This window comes from Marmota marmota, unplaced genomic scaffold (assembly GCF_001458135.2).
Source record: "Marmota marmota marmota unplaced genomic scaffold, marMar, whole genome shotgun sequence".
Classification (NCBI taxonomy): domain Eukaryota; kingdom Metazoa; phylum Chordata; class Mammalia; order Rodentia; family Sciuridae; genus Marmota; species Marmota marmota.
Window position 1 is genome coordinate 2,652,508 of NW_025999880.1, and position 15,021 is coordinate 2,667,528.

At 37.1% G+C, this 15,021-nt stretch overlaps 1 protein-coding gene across 9 annotated transcripts in view; it reads left to right on the plus strand.

The window, feature by feature from the left end:
- Bcas3 (BCAS3 microtubule associated cell migration factor) overlaps positions 1-15,021 on the plus strand; it is a 575,967-nt gene that overhangs the window by 404,365 nt on the left and 156,581 nt on the right. Inside the window, exon 24 of one of the 9 annotated variants that reach the window (XR_007342273.1) lies at positions 14,508-14,691. The exons of the other annotated variants lie outside the window; for them this stretch is intronic. The gene's annotated coding sequence lies outside the window, so the exon portion shown is untranslated. The remainder of the gene's footprint in view (positions 1-14,507; positions 14,692-15,021) is intronic. 9 annotated transcript variants of the gene reach the window in all.

A 15,021-nucleotide genomic window follows, 5' to 3' on the forward strand; every position in this document is an offset into this window, starting at 1 on the left:
ATATATATGTATATATATATGGTCCTGAAAGATGAGGCCAGAAGTAGCCATTGGATTTAATAATGAGCAAGTCTCATAGAGGCCTTAGCAAGTTCAGTTTGCATATAGAAGTGAAGTGGAAAGCCACCTTACCATGAATTATGAAGTGAGTATAAATGACTACAGGTGTGGAAATGGACACATAATATGTCTCTTTGTCATTTTCAAGAGAGGGTCTTTTATTTTTCATTCAAAAAACGTGAACATATTTGTTGTTCAAAGGGGAGAAAATGCAGAAATGAGAGATGGATTAGAAATGGGAGAGATTGGATGCAGGAAATCCTGAGCAACCAGGGGGAGATTGGATTGGAGACCTTAAAAGGAGAGCTAGAATTTATGTAATAGGAAGAAATAGGTAAAGGTGGATGGGGACATATGTTGTTTTTTAAACAATCAGTAGAGGTGTTAAGTTGATTGGCCTCAAGCTCATAGTATCTCCCTTCTCTTTCCTTCCATGCATGTAAGAGAATTATGTTCCCTATCCCTGCTAAATTTTACTGTTTACAAAGATTCATCTATTGGACTATGGCAGTAACATTTTATTACCATAACTATAAATGTGTGTGGAGTGTGTGTGTGTGTGTGTGTGTGTGTGTGTGTATGAGAGAGAGATTAGTAACATACTTCCAGGGATAACATTTTAGTATAGTTGTTTAGTTTTCTTGTGTATGTATTTGTTTATTTTTAAGTGACTATGTAGTATTCTGCTATTTATTTAACCTGACTCTTATTAATGATTATTTTATATGTTTCTTTGCTTTTGTTAGTGTTGCTGTTATTGGTTTGGTTTGGTTTTTCTTTTATAAATAATTTATTCCTTTTACATTTTGGCGCATTTATATTATTATTCCTTCAGAGTAAATTCCTCCTAGTAGAATGGCACCGGACCAATGGGTATGTGTTTTATTAGTGCTTTTGATGTCAGTTGCTAAAATTACTTTTAAAAAGTGTTGTCAGGTTTACACTCCCATATATAGTGTAAGAGAATGTTTTCTCTGTAGTCTCTTAACATGACTGTCATAATTCTTTTGTTTTTCATTGGTCTTTCTTTAGTGTGAAGTGCTTTACATGTCTTCTGATCACTTGACAGAATATATTTTCATTGTCTTTCGTTTATTACTTGAGTAAGATTGCAAGGAATTAATCATAATTAAATACATAAATATCATTTGAGTATTAGAAATATTCCTCATGGCTTCTCTATGTAAGTATTTGTGAGGTAGAAATAATAAGGCCTTTTGTCTTGGTAAAAAATCAAAAGATGAGTGACTTAGTGTTAAGAAGTTTGTGGAGGGGGCTATAATTGTGGCTCAGTATTAGAGCACTTGCCTGGCATGTGTAAGGCCCTGGGTTCAATCCTTAGCACTGCATATAAATCTATAAGTAAAATAAAGATCCATTTACAACTAAAAAGTATTTAAAAAATTTAGAAGCCAAATAAAAGCTCAAAAACAGAATAAATATCTTCATGGACCAAAATGGACAGAAATACAAAGGGCTGAGAGGAAGTGACTATTTGAGTTAGAGTCTGAAATATACAGCTCAAGCCCTTGGGAGTTCACCTTCTAAGTACTCCATTTAGAGTTACACAGTGTGTCTTCAAAATGACTCCAAAGAGCTGGGCATGGTGGCACATGTTTGTAATCCCAGTGAGTCAGGAGGTTGAGGCAGGATTGCAAGTTCAAAGCCAACCTCAGCAACTTAGTGAGGCCCTAACAACTCAATGAGTCCCTGTCTCAAAATAAAATATAAAAAGGGCTGGGGATGTGGCTCAGTAGTTGAGTGCTCTTGGGTTCAATCCCCAGTACCAAATAAAAATAATGATAATAATAATAATAATAACAACAACAACACTAAAGAAAGCTGATGCTAACTACTGCCAAGAGCTATGGCCAAACTGCACCTATAGAGGTGGAAAAAGAAAGACAGGGCTGGGGTCGTGGCTCAGTGGTAGAATGCTTGCCTAGCATGTGTGAGGTACTGGGTTCGATTCTCAGCACCACATATATATAAATAAAGGTCCATCAATAACTAATAAAAATATTTTTTTAAAAAAAGAGAGAAAAAGGCAGCCTGAGGAGCTGAGCTATGGTGTGCCCTCTTTTCCTGGTCTGGACTTTCCCCAGTATTAATAAAGGATTGGCCCCCTCTAACTCTCTAACATAACAGATTCTGGACTGGATTCCCAGGGCTTCTTTCTCCACTAACTGCCAGACAGAGAGTGGTGTGCTTGTAGAGAAAGCAAAGAATTCAGTTTCACTCTCACTTAAGATGAGCTATGAGTCAATTGTCACGATCCATAAAATAAAGTAATACATTAGTACCAAGAAAAGCAGACTACAAAACAAGTAGGATATGAAACCATTCAAATGAAAGGAAAATAATAAAACAAACTGAAAAAAAAAACTTTATATTTAAGATCTTCAAAAGGATCAAGGAATAGCTTCATAAAACAAGAAATTATAAAACAAAACTAGCAGGAATGAAACAAGACAAGAACATATTTGGTTATTAGTTTACTAAGAAAAAAGTATAGATGTATAAAAATGTGAAATAGTAGTTTGAAAAAACATGGAGTTTAGAAATATCTATCTATCTATATATATATATATATATATATCTTCTAAGGAATCCAAAATAGTAACACAGAAGGAAATGATATTCACCTAATAATTACAAATTTTCCAAAATCGAAGAGATTAGCCCTCAGATTAAAAGCACCTTGAGTGTTGAGCATAATAAGTAAATTTTACCTGTATACTTTGTAGTAAAATTGAAGCAATTTTTTTAAAGATAGCAGAGAGAAAGACGTATTACCTACATAGGTATGAAACTTAGGTTGGTGATAGATTTGTCACTGGTGACAATGATGTCAAAAGATAATGGAATAATATACCAAAGTGAGGAGCAAAAATAATAGATTTACAGTTCTATACCCAGCTAAAATTATCATTCAGTACTTTTACACAGTGGCAAGAGTTATTTACTCTTGTTGAAAAAGAAAATATTTTTTTCTTTTACTTTATTCTTAAATGGAATCTAGCCATGTTGCTCAGGCTGGTCTCCAATTCCTAGACTCAAGCGACCTTCCTTCTTCAGTTTCTTGAATAGCTGGGACTACAGGCATGCTTACTGTACCCACCTGAAAATCTTCACAGCGGGGTGTGGTGGCACACACCCATAATCTCAGCAGCTGCGGGTGCTGAGGCAGGAGAATCTTGAGTTCAAAGCCAGCCTCAGCAACTTAGACCCTGTCTCTAAATAAAATATTTTTTTAAAAGGTTGGGAATGTGGTTCAGTGGTTAAAGATCTCTGAGTTCAATCCCCAGTACCCTCCCCCACAAAAAGATGTACTTTACTGTAAGAATATGAATGTAAATAGAAAGAGTGATATGCAAGATACAAAATTATGTTGGTAATTAACTTTAAAGGCATAATAATAATAGATTAGCTTTACCTTTCATATTTAATTTACTAAATCTCAGACAATAATAACAAAGAAGATAAGGGGATGTTCTGTTGTAATTAAAACATATTCATGACAAATACTTAAATATTGAGTAACCTAGATTAATTTATAGTTAAAGTATAATACAGAAATTCAGTAGTAAGCCATTAATAGAATGACAAACTCTGGCTTCCAAACATACAGAGAAAAAGTTATTAGAGAAAACTTTCAGTGTAATAAAAACAGAAGAAAGATTATACAACATAAGAGAAATAATCCCCAGTATATTAATAATCCAACTTAAAGAATTATAGTACTGAATTTTTTTATATTCTGCTTTACAAGAAAAGTGAGCTGCAGATTGTGCCATTAACTTCTATCAATAGTAGGAAATTTTCAGTCAGATTTTGCTGCAAAAGCAACAAATGGTTTCATTTTCTTCTCCTCGTTATTACAAACACATTGAGTTAGAGAAAGAAAATATTGCCTTGTAAATTCACAGATTTGGGTCATTTATCAGAATTGATAGATGCTTCGAAGAGCTCATTAGTTAATTCTTCAAGTAGATGAAAGTTTCATTTCAAGTGAAGCTAACTGAAATTCTGAGCTGCCTTTAAAGCAATTCCAGAATTCAAACTTCATGGGGTCTCCAAGATAGAGTAAATATGTGATTCTGACATTCATAGCCTAAATTCTGAATTGTTTTTCAAAGACTGAAAATGTCTGTGAGGAAATATCACTTTCCATCCTCCAGCTCCCCTCTTTGTCAAGTATTCTATTCTGACCCAAGATGAGGCTCACAATTGGGGTGTGTGTGGATGTACTGAGGGTTGAACCCAATGCCTCAAACAAGTTCTAGGCAAGTTCTCTACCAGTGAACTACATCCCAGACCTTTTATATTTTGAGACTGGGTCTCATTAAGTTGCCCAGGGTGGCTTTGAACTTTGTGACCCTCTTGCCTCAGCCTCCTGAGTAGCTGGATTACAGACATTCGCCATTGCTCCAGACTGGGGTTCACACTGCCATGTGTAGCTAATGGCACTCTCCACCTGCCATAGCCAGTCAGCTTGTAGGCTTGGGGGCAGGGATGGAGAGAGCTAATCCAGCTGCCTTTTTGACTCTCAGAATCTATTGCAATAATTAAATGACACTGCAAATTTTCAAATATTCCAAATCTCCAGGTTAGGTAGATAAATCACTTTAAGCATTAACAATCGATTTAATCTTAATTGTTTCTTCATTATTCACATATGCCATTTGTACTTGTAACCAAAAAGACTTGGTAGAATATATGAAACTTGTAAAAATATGTTATATGTTCTCTTATTTTCTTTTTATAGCAAATAAAATATAGGATGTCCAGGGTAAATCATTCTTAATAAAATATTTATTATACTTTTCCCTCCTATTAATGTGGGTTCCCTCCTCTCAATTGTACACTCTTTCAAACTCTTTCCTAATTCATTGTGACTATAGTTATCCACAAATTAAACATAGATTTATTCTGATTGGTAATGAGCATAGAAATGAGCTAGTTAATGGTTATCCTTAGGGATGATCGTAGGCTGATTTTTTTTTTTCTCTGTTAATGTATAAATACCTAAATTTTTCTTTAGGGATACTGATATCAGAAGCATGTATACATAGTTTTAAAACTGCTCAGGAGGCTGAGGCAGGAGGATTTCAGAGTTCAAAGCCAGCCTCAGCAGCTTAGTGAGGCCCTAAGCAACTTAGAGAAACCCTGTCTCTAATAAAATATATGAAAAGGTTGGGGATGTGACTCAGTGGCTAAGTGCCCCTGGGTTCAATCCCCAATACAAAAAAACCCTGCAAATGCAACTTCTTGTTACCTCTTTTCTCACTTATAGAAACAACAGTTGCCTCTGCCGCTCTATCTAGAGAACTCTTCAGGTTTATACACGTGCAAGTCTTATTTGTTGCTCTGACTCGAACTGAAATCAGTGTAGTCTGAACTACCAAAGAGAAGTTATTCCATAACATAGTGAATCTCAGAATTTATTTTTTCAACTGATACTTTCAGCTCTGGATTCTGTGACATTTGCCCAAAGGGAAACACCGGTCCATTGGATTGCACTGTGCATCCATTGTCTGCACTGTCACAGGAATAGCGCGTAAAGCTGTTTGCATAGCGTGCTAACTCTATCAGGGTCAGTTCCAGTCTGTGGCTGCTAAAAATGAAAACCATGCCCCAACCGGGACAAGAGCAGGGTCAACAGCTGGCAAAGGATATGGCAATCATTTATATAAATATGCTTTCTCAAGCCCACAAAAACAAAAAACCCCAACCCAACAGCTGGGAAGGGTTGGAAGTAGCCCCAAGGCTGGTTAGTCCCCTTCCAGATGGGGAGGTTAGACTGGGGCTAGCCAGACTGCTCCACATAGACTTCCGATTCGCATTAGAAATGAAAAGAGGAGAGGAAAGGGAAAAGGAAGAAAGGCTACAAGCATGACTGCTCTGTTTTTCACCTAACTTAATCAAATAAGTGAAGACTTTCCGAGACGGAAGGCTTGCATTTATCGGTATTCACGCTCCGTTTTTTCTGTTTATCATAGTGTCTAATACACTTCTTAACTGCTTAAACAGAAAGCATATATGCTCTAAAGTATAGTTTATATATAATGTCATGGTTATTTGTAGACAGATTGAAGAACCAATCTCAGATTTATGTCCTGTTTACATCTTCCAAACACTTATGTCGAACATTCAATGCTGGAGAAGATAATAATTGTGGTGTTGGCTTCCTCCCAGAATTTTATCCAAAGGATAGGGTTCGTTTTTGTAATTTGATTTACTTTATAATACATCGTTATTGTACATCTAATATATCCAACAGAATAACGAATACCATTTTTCTGGGTTCATCTTAAGGTTGCATACCATGAGGCAAAGCATTATTTTTGTAACCTGTTGATGCTACAAAAGGCAAAGGTGGAGAGACTGTGACTTTCAAACTTCCAGAGTTCCATAGTGAAATAAAAGACACCACCGTGATGATGAAGAATTTGTTCTCATTATCCAGAAATGGGCAGTCTCTTCCTAATAAATGAGAGCTCTGCTGAAGCCAAATTGAATGGCGAGCACTTTCCTTCTCTCCAGGCTTATATTTATGTAAGGGAAAGCTTATATAATGAATTCACTTATAGGTGTAGGATGAGCTCACGATATCAGAATCCATAAAGAGACATAGATTAGGGTCTGATGCCAAAATTGAGATGTTGTCTTAGAGAATTGCTGATCTGACATGGAAGTTAAATAATGTATTTTCCTTCTTGTAATGATCTGCCTGAAACAAACATTTTACCTTTATTCACAGAATGTCAAAGCTAGATGGAACTGTAGTGATCAACTCAGATACCTGCTCTCATCTTAGTGCCAGAGTAGTGGCAATCAGAAAGGTAGAATGTGTAGCTAGAGGATGATGTGGACCCCAAATCAGGTATTCCTCTTCTAACTATATACAGAGGGCCATGTGCTGAGGACAGAAGACCAACCAAACCAAACTGTGTAAAGAGCTCAGGACTCTGAATGATCAAATCTGTCTGCTGATCTGGGATATATCAGACGTACTATGCAATTGTATTTACTTCCCACTTCGTTCTGTGGCTCTGTGGAATTAAAGCAAGTTTTGCTTAAGTATCAACATTTTATTAGAAATTCTGATCATTTCTAAATTATGTTTCGATCAGATATTTCCATGGATATGTAATAAGAGGAGTGTGTGAGGTGTTGACTCTGAGAGTCTATCTCCTTTCTATGTGTAGTCCTAGATTTTAACCTTTTGCAGTAGGCAAGAAAACCAGATTTGGATCCACTGAGACTGGCGAATATGAGTACCCAGTGGATGCTTGCTGAAGTGCAATTAAAATAAAGTGCAGGAGGGGCTGGGGCTGGGGCTCAGTGGTAGAGCGCTCACCTAGTGGGTTTGATCCTCAGCACCACATAAAAATAAAATAAAGGTATTATGTCCACCTACAACTAAAAAGTAAATATAAAAAAAATAAAGTGCAGGAAATACAGACTTTGAAGTCATTTACTCATTTAAATATTTTCTTCTATGATAGCTATAATTATATAATGGTTATTGTATACCAAAAACTTTTAGGGGTGGAGGTGCTTGTTATTACCTCAATTTGTACAGTAGGTAGATAATTTTTCAGGAGAGTAAGAGTAGGCAGAGGTGTTTCTGTCTAGATGTCATTTTTCTTCCTGCAATCTTCTATTCTGTTACCTGGCCCTATTTTAGTTTGTATGCATTTACTTTTAGTTAATCTATTCCGTTTTAATGCATTGTTCAGTTTGTCTCAGATACTTTCTTAGCATTTATCTACAAACTTTAAGTGTAAAAATAAGACAGAGGCTTAAATGTGTGCTCAGAATTTAAGAACTAGTTATTTAATTTCCTGATTCTTAGAGTCCAAAAGTTCCTTAGATTGATGCAGATTGAACACTTAAGCCTGGGAGTGTGGCTCAGTGATAGAGCTCTTGCCTAGTAGGCACAAGACCCCAAGTTCAATCTGCTACATGATGTTGCGGGTGGGGATGAGAATCCTGATTGATGCAGATTGGCATAACATAGGAAGTTTGAAAGGTGTATATTTCTAAAGCTTTTAACATAATGATACTTAGAAATCACTGACACTTCCCTGAAGCCTAATGTCTTTAGAATATATCTGCAAGCTCCCAACTTATGTTTCTTGACCTTTCCTAGTCTATAATCCATTTCTGGTCTTGCTGGGATATACCAGGAAGCTGTTTCTTCCTTACATTTCTTATCCCTTTTTTCAGTCTGTCTTTATCATACACAACCACAAATGCCTATATTTGTGTCTATTCCATTGTATACAACATATATGCTGCCAGCCTACCTTATTCTATCCCCTGCACACTGGCACAGCTCTGAGGGCTTCCCTGGCAGACACTGGAAGAACAGAGGTAGCAACCGCACATGTGGTTTTACATAATGACAACTTAACATCATAGTGGCTGCAACTTCTCTCCCTTAGTTTAAAGGTAAATAGTATCTATCTCAACCAAATTTAAGGTTTGATGGATACCATCCTTTAGGAGTGTGATTATCTAATAACATTTTTGTGATTCATTGTGATTATCTAATAACATTTTTTCCCCAATTTATGGCCTGACTGAACCTTGTGAAAGGTATAGAACAGTATATATAATGAACAAATCAAAAGAAATACCTTCGGTGTAGACAAATGTTAATTTTAAACAGTGAACTGGAAGGGTAATGAATTATTAACACTATAGTTTCTTTCTCAAACAACAGTGATAGCTTGATTTTGATAGGACCCCTATGATCTTTGTAAGTGTATTCATGCCAGTAATGTTGTTCTCAGCATTAGATTCTATCTCTGTCTCCTTTCATAAGCCCTGCAAAGTTACTTTGCTTAAAACTACCTGAAAACATCTTTCTAGATACCCACCTTACTTCAGGACCCTGGGGTCATAACCTTTTAACCTTACAGGTTATAGGTCCCTTGCTTTTTGATCTTTCTTGGTTCCTTGGTTTTTGCCTACTTCCTCCTCAACATTCAAGCCTTGTTAAATGAGGAAATTGGAAACACCAATTTAGGATGAGATAAGTTAACTTCTCTTCAAGAATAATGCAAAAAGATGATTTTAAACGGAAACATGCTTGGCAAAAATTGAGCAAATCTAACTTCAGCATCCTGTCTAAGCCAGTTTGTAGTTAAGCCCCTCGTTTCTTATCAAACAAAGCAAACAAACAAAAAAAAACTTAGAATGTATTGTTGACTTAATGAATAACATTTTTATTTAAGTCCTAGGTAGCTTGTTTGGGACATTAGAGGGAGTCAAAGTAGTCTAAGTGTATGAGATGAGAAGTAGATTAATAAAAGTGGTTGTTTAGCCCATTGTTCTTGCTATACTGGCCAGAATATCACGCTGTTTGATAGTAGTACAACTAAGACCCACATGCCACCTACTCTTGACAGACCATCATCACATTTGTCATTTTACAGCATAGCAACTTAAAGGCAGTGAGATTGTTGTCCTCATTTCATAGTAGACAAGCCTGAGTTTCAGAAAAAGTCCTGACTCGCCCAAGGTTGTATAGTAAATGAGTGGCAGAGCTCGTATGGAGTGTTAGCCTCCCAGGTCCTGTCCTTCTCAGTCTCTCAGCCATTCTTGTTGGAGAAGTTTTACTTAGAACTGGAACAGATTTCTTTTGATTCTCAACCAGGGTTGTGGTAAGGTAGCCTCAATTGTTTAGCCAACTGGCTTGTTTGTTATATTAATGTCTTATTGCTATTTTCCTGCATCTGTTTCAGCCATTATTTGTATTTTGTTTCTTTGCCATCCCCATAGAGCTAGGTACAGTTCACTGTCTTGAGTTTAATAACCAAGTACAGAAATGCCAAATACAATGGGTAAATGCACTTTTTTGATAGAATACCTTTCTTCTCTTTTCCTGCCTCAGCCCAAAAATTTCCATCAGAAGTTAAAAACAAAAATACTTCTCATAGTAAACCCAGATTAGGAACAGAGTCATTTTTAGCAGGACAGGTGTTTATCTTTAATTCTTACTCAGCAAGTACTGTTTACCCATCTACCAGACAGAGCGAAAGAGGACATATGGTTAAAAAATGACAGGTCATCACTCAGTTGTCTTTTAGTTGCATTGAAATTATGAGTTCTTGCTTTTAAAAAACATTAAGATAATGTTTAAATAAATATATTTAAACCCAAATACAAAATCAGATGACAGCAGTGTTTCTTCTCAAATGTAGACTACCTGACATTTGCAAGTACCCATGAGAAGCAAGGTCAGGGTGAGGTGTAGCAAGGTCAGGATGAGGTGGCTTCCAAATGCTAATCATACTTGCATCCCATATCAATCACCCACTCATCTGACTCACAGGAACACTGAAGTGTGTGTATGTGTATGTTTGTTCTGACTTTGTTTAGATTTTATCTGGCTTGCCAGCTGAATAAAGGGGCAAAGAATGAAATGTGGAAACCATCCATTGCCACTGCAGAAGTGTTCCAAGAGGAATTCCTGAGCCAGGAACATGAGCTGTGAGCAACATGTTTAAAAAGCTTAATAGTCAAAGTTTGAGTCATGTCCATTTATTTTGAGGGGTACACTCTCTTCTTTGAGACGTAAAGCAGTCCTTTTGAATTACGCTGTAACAAATGTGGTGCAAAAAGAGGTGAGAGACTTGAAGCCCTAGTGTTTGCTTAGCTTGTGAGAATGGTGTTGCCTCCCTTGGGAAATGCATTCCATGTTCATCTGAAAACATCTATGAATCTTATTTTTATGTTTTTTCCATCACTAGGGATTGAACCCAGGGTCTTACACAATGAACTATACCCCCAGCCCTATTTTTTATTTTTTGAGGCTGAGTCTTGTTAAGTTGCCCAGGTTGGCCTTGAACTTGCTCAGCCTCCAGACTACCTTAGCTTACAGGCATGCACCACCATGCCTGGCTCAAATCCGTGGAGTTTTAAAGAAAGTCCTCTGTATACTCTCCAATGAGCCGTGGGGGTGGGGGATGTATGGAAATAGAAGCTAACAGTTTTTACTACTTTTTATGTCCAGATGCCATTGCACATACTTTGAGAAGTATCACATTTAGTTCTATCAACAATCTGAGTAGTTGGTGATTCTTATTCCCATTTTGCAGATATGAAAACTGATAGTATCTGAAGTGGTTTTCCGGTTTAACACAAGTAATAAAGTAGGGTCAGGATTTTATCCCAGATCTGGTTTCAAAACCCATGCTTTTCTCAACTGCCTTGAGGCATTACTCAAAGCATCCATTAGCACTCTCAACAACAGTCTTCTTTCTCTCTTCTCTCTCTCTTTCTTTCTTTCCTTCACTCTCTTTCTTTCTTTCTTTTTATCTCCCTAATTTTTAAAAACCATTTAACTTTTTAATTGACAAGTTTACTTTCCTTCTGAGCTCTCTTGGTTTTTCTATAGGAGCTATCTGGGCTAATTACTCCATTAGTGGTGCCATTGGGCCCAAAATCTTGTTTGATCTCCCAATAGACCAAGTTAATTTTTTATAAAGAAAAACTGAGAAGTATATGGCATTACCATTACCCTGCCATTGTCACAAGAGTGTGAGAGATGAGCTAAGAGTGTGTCTGACTCAGTGCCAACCCTGAAAATCAACTCAAAGCACATCATATTGCCCTCTGATGGTCTCAGTAGTCAAAAAGAAAAAAATAAATGCACCAGAAGCAGAAATAAAGCCTCAACAGCTCCTTTACAACAGTGAAGATCACCCTGTATGCCTATCCTGTTTCGTTTTGGGTGATCAAGTACTGAACTTTCTCTAAACAGTTTTATAGTTACAGAGTCAGCATTCTGACTAAAGCAGCCTCCCTCTGTTGTGAATTAGAATTAATATTCAATTGTACATGATTGCTGGAGGAGTTTATTTGCTAATGCCTGTACTTAATACCCACTTTTTTTTTGGTGGGGGGACAGCTCCTAAAAGAACAGGGTGTTTCTGCTCACGATTTCAAGATGGCCTTTCCTTCCTTTGGTCTTTTCTTCCTTTCTTCCTGTGTCCATCTTTGTCTCTGCTCTTTATGGTCAATGGATACATATTTTTGTCTGCTCTGTTCTTTTTATATAATATTTGAGGCTTTTACATTTAGTTCACTATTTTTTGAAAATAATATTCCAAATATATTTCAAATATTCCATGTTTGGATTTGTCTTTTTTTCACCTATCACCATTCTTCTCACTGTAAGCGAATTAATTATTCTTCATATATGCCTTCATTTGCAGAGTAACATTCTCTGTGTGGGCAGACTGAGTTTGTTGCAGAAAAAAAGCATAAAATTTTTTTTAAGATTTTTTTTTAGATGGACACAATATCTTTATTTATTTTATTTATTTTTATGTGGTGGAGAGGATTGAACCTAGTGCTTCACATGCACGAGGCAAGCGCTCTACCACTGAGCTATAACCCCAGATCCTTGAGTATGCAATTTTTTAAAAAATCATTTTTAGAGCATAAAGAAGATTGATTCAGGGCTGGGGTTGTAAGCTCAGTTGTAGCACTTGCCTAGCACATGTGAGGCACTGAGTTTGATCCTCAGCAACACATAAAAATAAATAAATAAAATAAAGGTATTGTGTCCATTAAACAGAAGAAGAAGACGACGAAGAATGATTCAGAGAACTAAATGTTAGTCCTGACAGGAAGAACATTCTGCCTGGAGTAGTTGAAACAAGTCTTTCAAAGTGCATCCTCCCTTGTCTCTCCCTTAGTAGTTCCATTACTGCTTTGTTTTTGTCTTCCTGACTTCTGGGGGACAAGCGGGGCACAAAGGGGACAGTATATGAAGAACTTAACAGTTTGCACAACACCATTTCTATAAAATCAGGACGAGGAGTTAAAAGAAATGTCATTGGCTAGGTAGGGAGAATAGTGATGAAGTGGGACTTGAAAAGATATCTTAAAGTTCATGGAAACTTCCAGCTACATATTTGCCCTCTGCTCATCTTCGTAAACTTTTTTTTTTCCCCCAGGTTGAGTGTGATTCTTTCTTCCCAGCTGGAACTTTCAGCCTAGTCCCTAGGACCAAAGGCCCAATCAGTGTCACTCTGCCGAGAATGTTTTTCAGTGTCCTGGTCTCCTCACCATGGCACTCAGTGGGGACCAGTCAGCACTGCCTTGTGGCTCAAAGCTAATTAATCGCCTAACCTTCAGAGCTCTGAAGTGACAAAGGGGAAAGGGCAAAGAATGGAACCAAGAGATGGCTCAAAATGGGGTTCAAGCTGTGAAGCCTTGCCTGGCCCCCTTCTTTCACAGCTGGGGTTTTGGCAGCATGTCCCTTGGGCCGCTCAGCATGGTGACCCGAGCTGCTGTGATTTACTAACTGTTTTACAAACATTTCCTCACTCTGGGAGGTTTGATATACTCTTCATCCTCCTCAGTTCAACAGAGTAACTCCTCTCTGAGCCAAACCTGCCTCTGTTTACAACTTTTCCGGAAATTTTCACAGAGGGGGGGAAGGCCCTCCCTCCTTTTTCAGTGTTTTATTTTTAAGTCAACACTTTCCTCAAGTTTATTTGTGCTAAACCAAATTCTCCTACAAGGTATTGCTCTATATTCAAATGGGAATTGCTGCGTTTCTATAAATAGAACGAAGGTCATGTGAACGAGTTCAGAAAAATCTAGATATCACATTTTACGGGACCTTTACATTTAGTTCACTATTTTTTGAAAATAATATTCCATGTTTGGATTTGTCTTTTTTTCCCACATTCATATTAGACTGAGCATTATGTGAAAAATTGAATTTGGGAAACATTGAGTGGAATCTTTTTAAACTAAAATACCCATGTTAAAAATAACAAAATTTGTTGTTGCTTCATCACTGTAACTTTCTTAAAAACAGGATTTATAGCCCTTTCATTAAATATTTCTAGAATATAATTGCCTTTGAAAACACAGTGCCAGGTTGTTTTGTTTTTTCTTTCTTCTTTAATTCTAATTTCCATTATGTGGCTTAGTCTCTACATTGACTGAGGATGAAAAAAAGAAGTCTTGAAATTTATTAAATATTTAGGAAAATGCAAGTGTGAGGAATAGTAGTGAGGCTCAGCTGTAGAGCACTTACCTCGTGTGTGTGAAGCCCTGGGTTCTGTCCTAGCACCCAAAAGAAAATAAGGAGTGATGGGGGGAAAAAATTAGGAATGCCGTTTCCACCAGAAATCAAAGGATCACATGTTGTCCATTCTGAGAAGTGACAAATACTATTAAATATACAATGGACTACATTTTGTTCATCTTCACAGGCCTCAGCTGAAAGTGAAGTAGAATCGCAGGGGTCTCAAAAAAAAAAAAAAAAAAAAGAAGAAGGCAACTTTCTTTGTATGGGAAATGCAAAGAGAAGTATTGTTTTTCTCTTTTCTACCTGTCAGGGGGAAAAAATGTTGGAATTGAAAGAAAAAAAGCAGGTATCATTTCTTTCCTCCTTTTCTGTCTTCTAGAGCCAGAACAGACAGACTATATCCTAATTGGATACAGCCAGAGACCAGTTTCCTGATAAAATGTGTTTTAGGAAGGAAAACTTGTTTTATTTCAACAAATCCAGCTGGACTTCCTGGTGGGCCTCCCACATTGTCAACATCAATAGCATTTATTTGTTGACCAACAGAAGACCACCAGAATGAGGTATTTCCATTTCTGCATACTTCTAATTCTACGAGAAAGGCTGTTGAGAGAGCTCATATGAAAGAAATGGCAAACAAACACCATAGGTGATCCTATGTGGCACTCAGGAACTCTTGCAGACTTCCAGAGCTCAAGACAGTCTCCTCAGCCATAATGTCATTGACCTTGACATACTCAGAACAAATTGGTCTTTGTGATTGCTACCACATGCCATAGTGTTCCTAACCCTGCTGATGGTCTAGAGTGAAGCGTGCAGGAGAAAGGGCTGCTCATCAGAGAATATGCTTCTTTTATGTTCTTAGACCTCTGCCCAGCATGCTTTTCCCACTC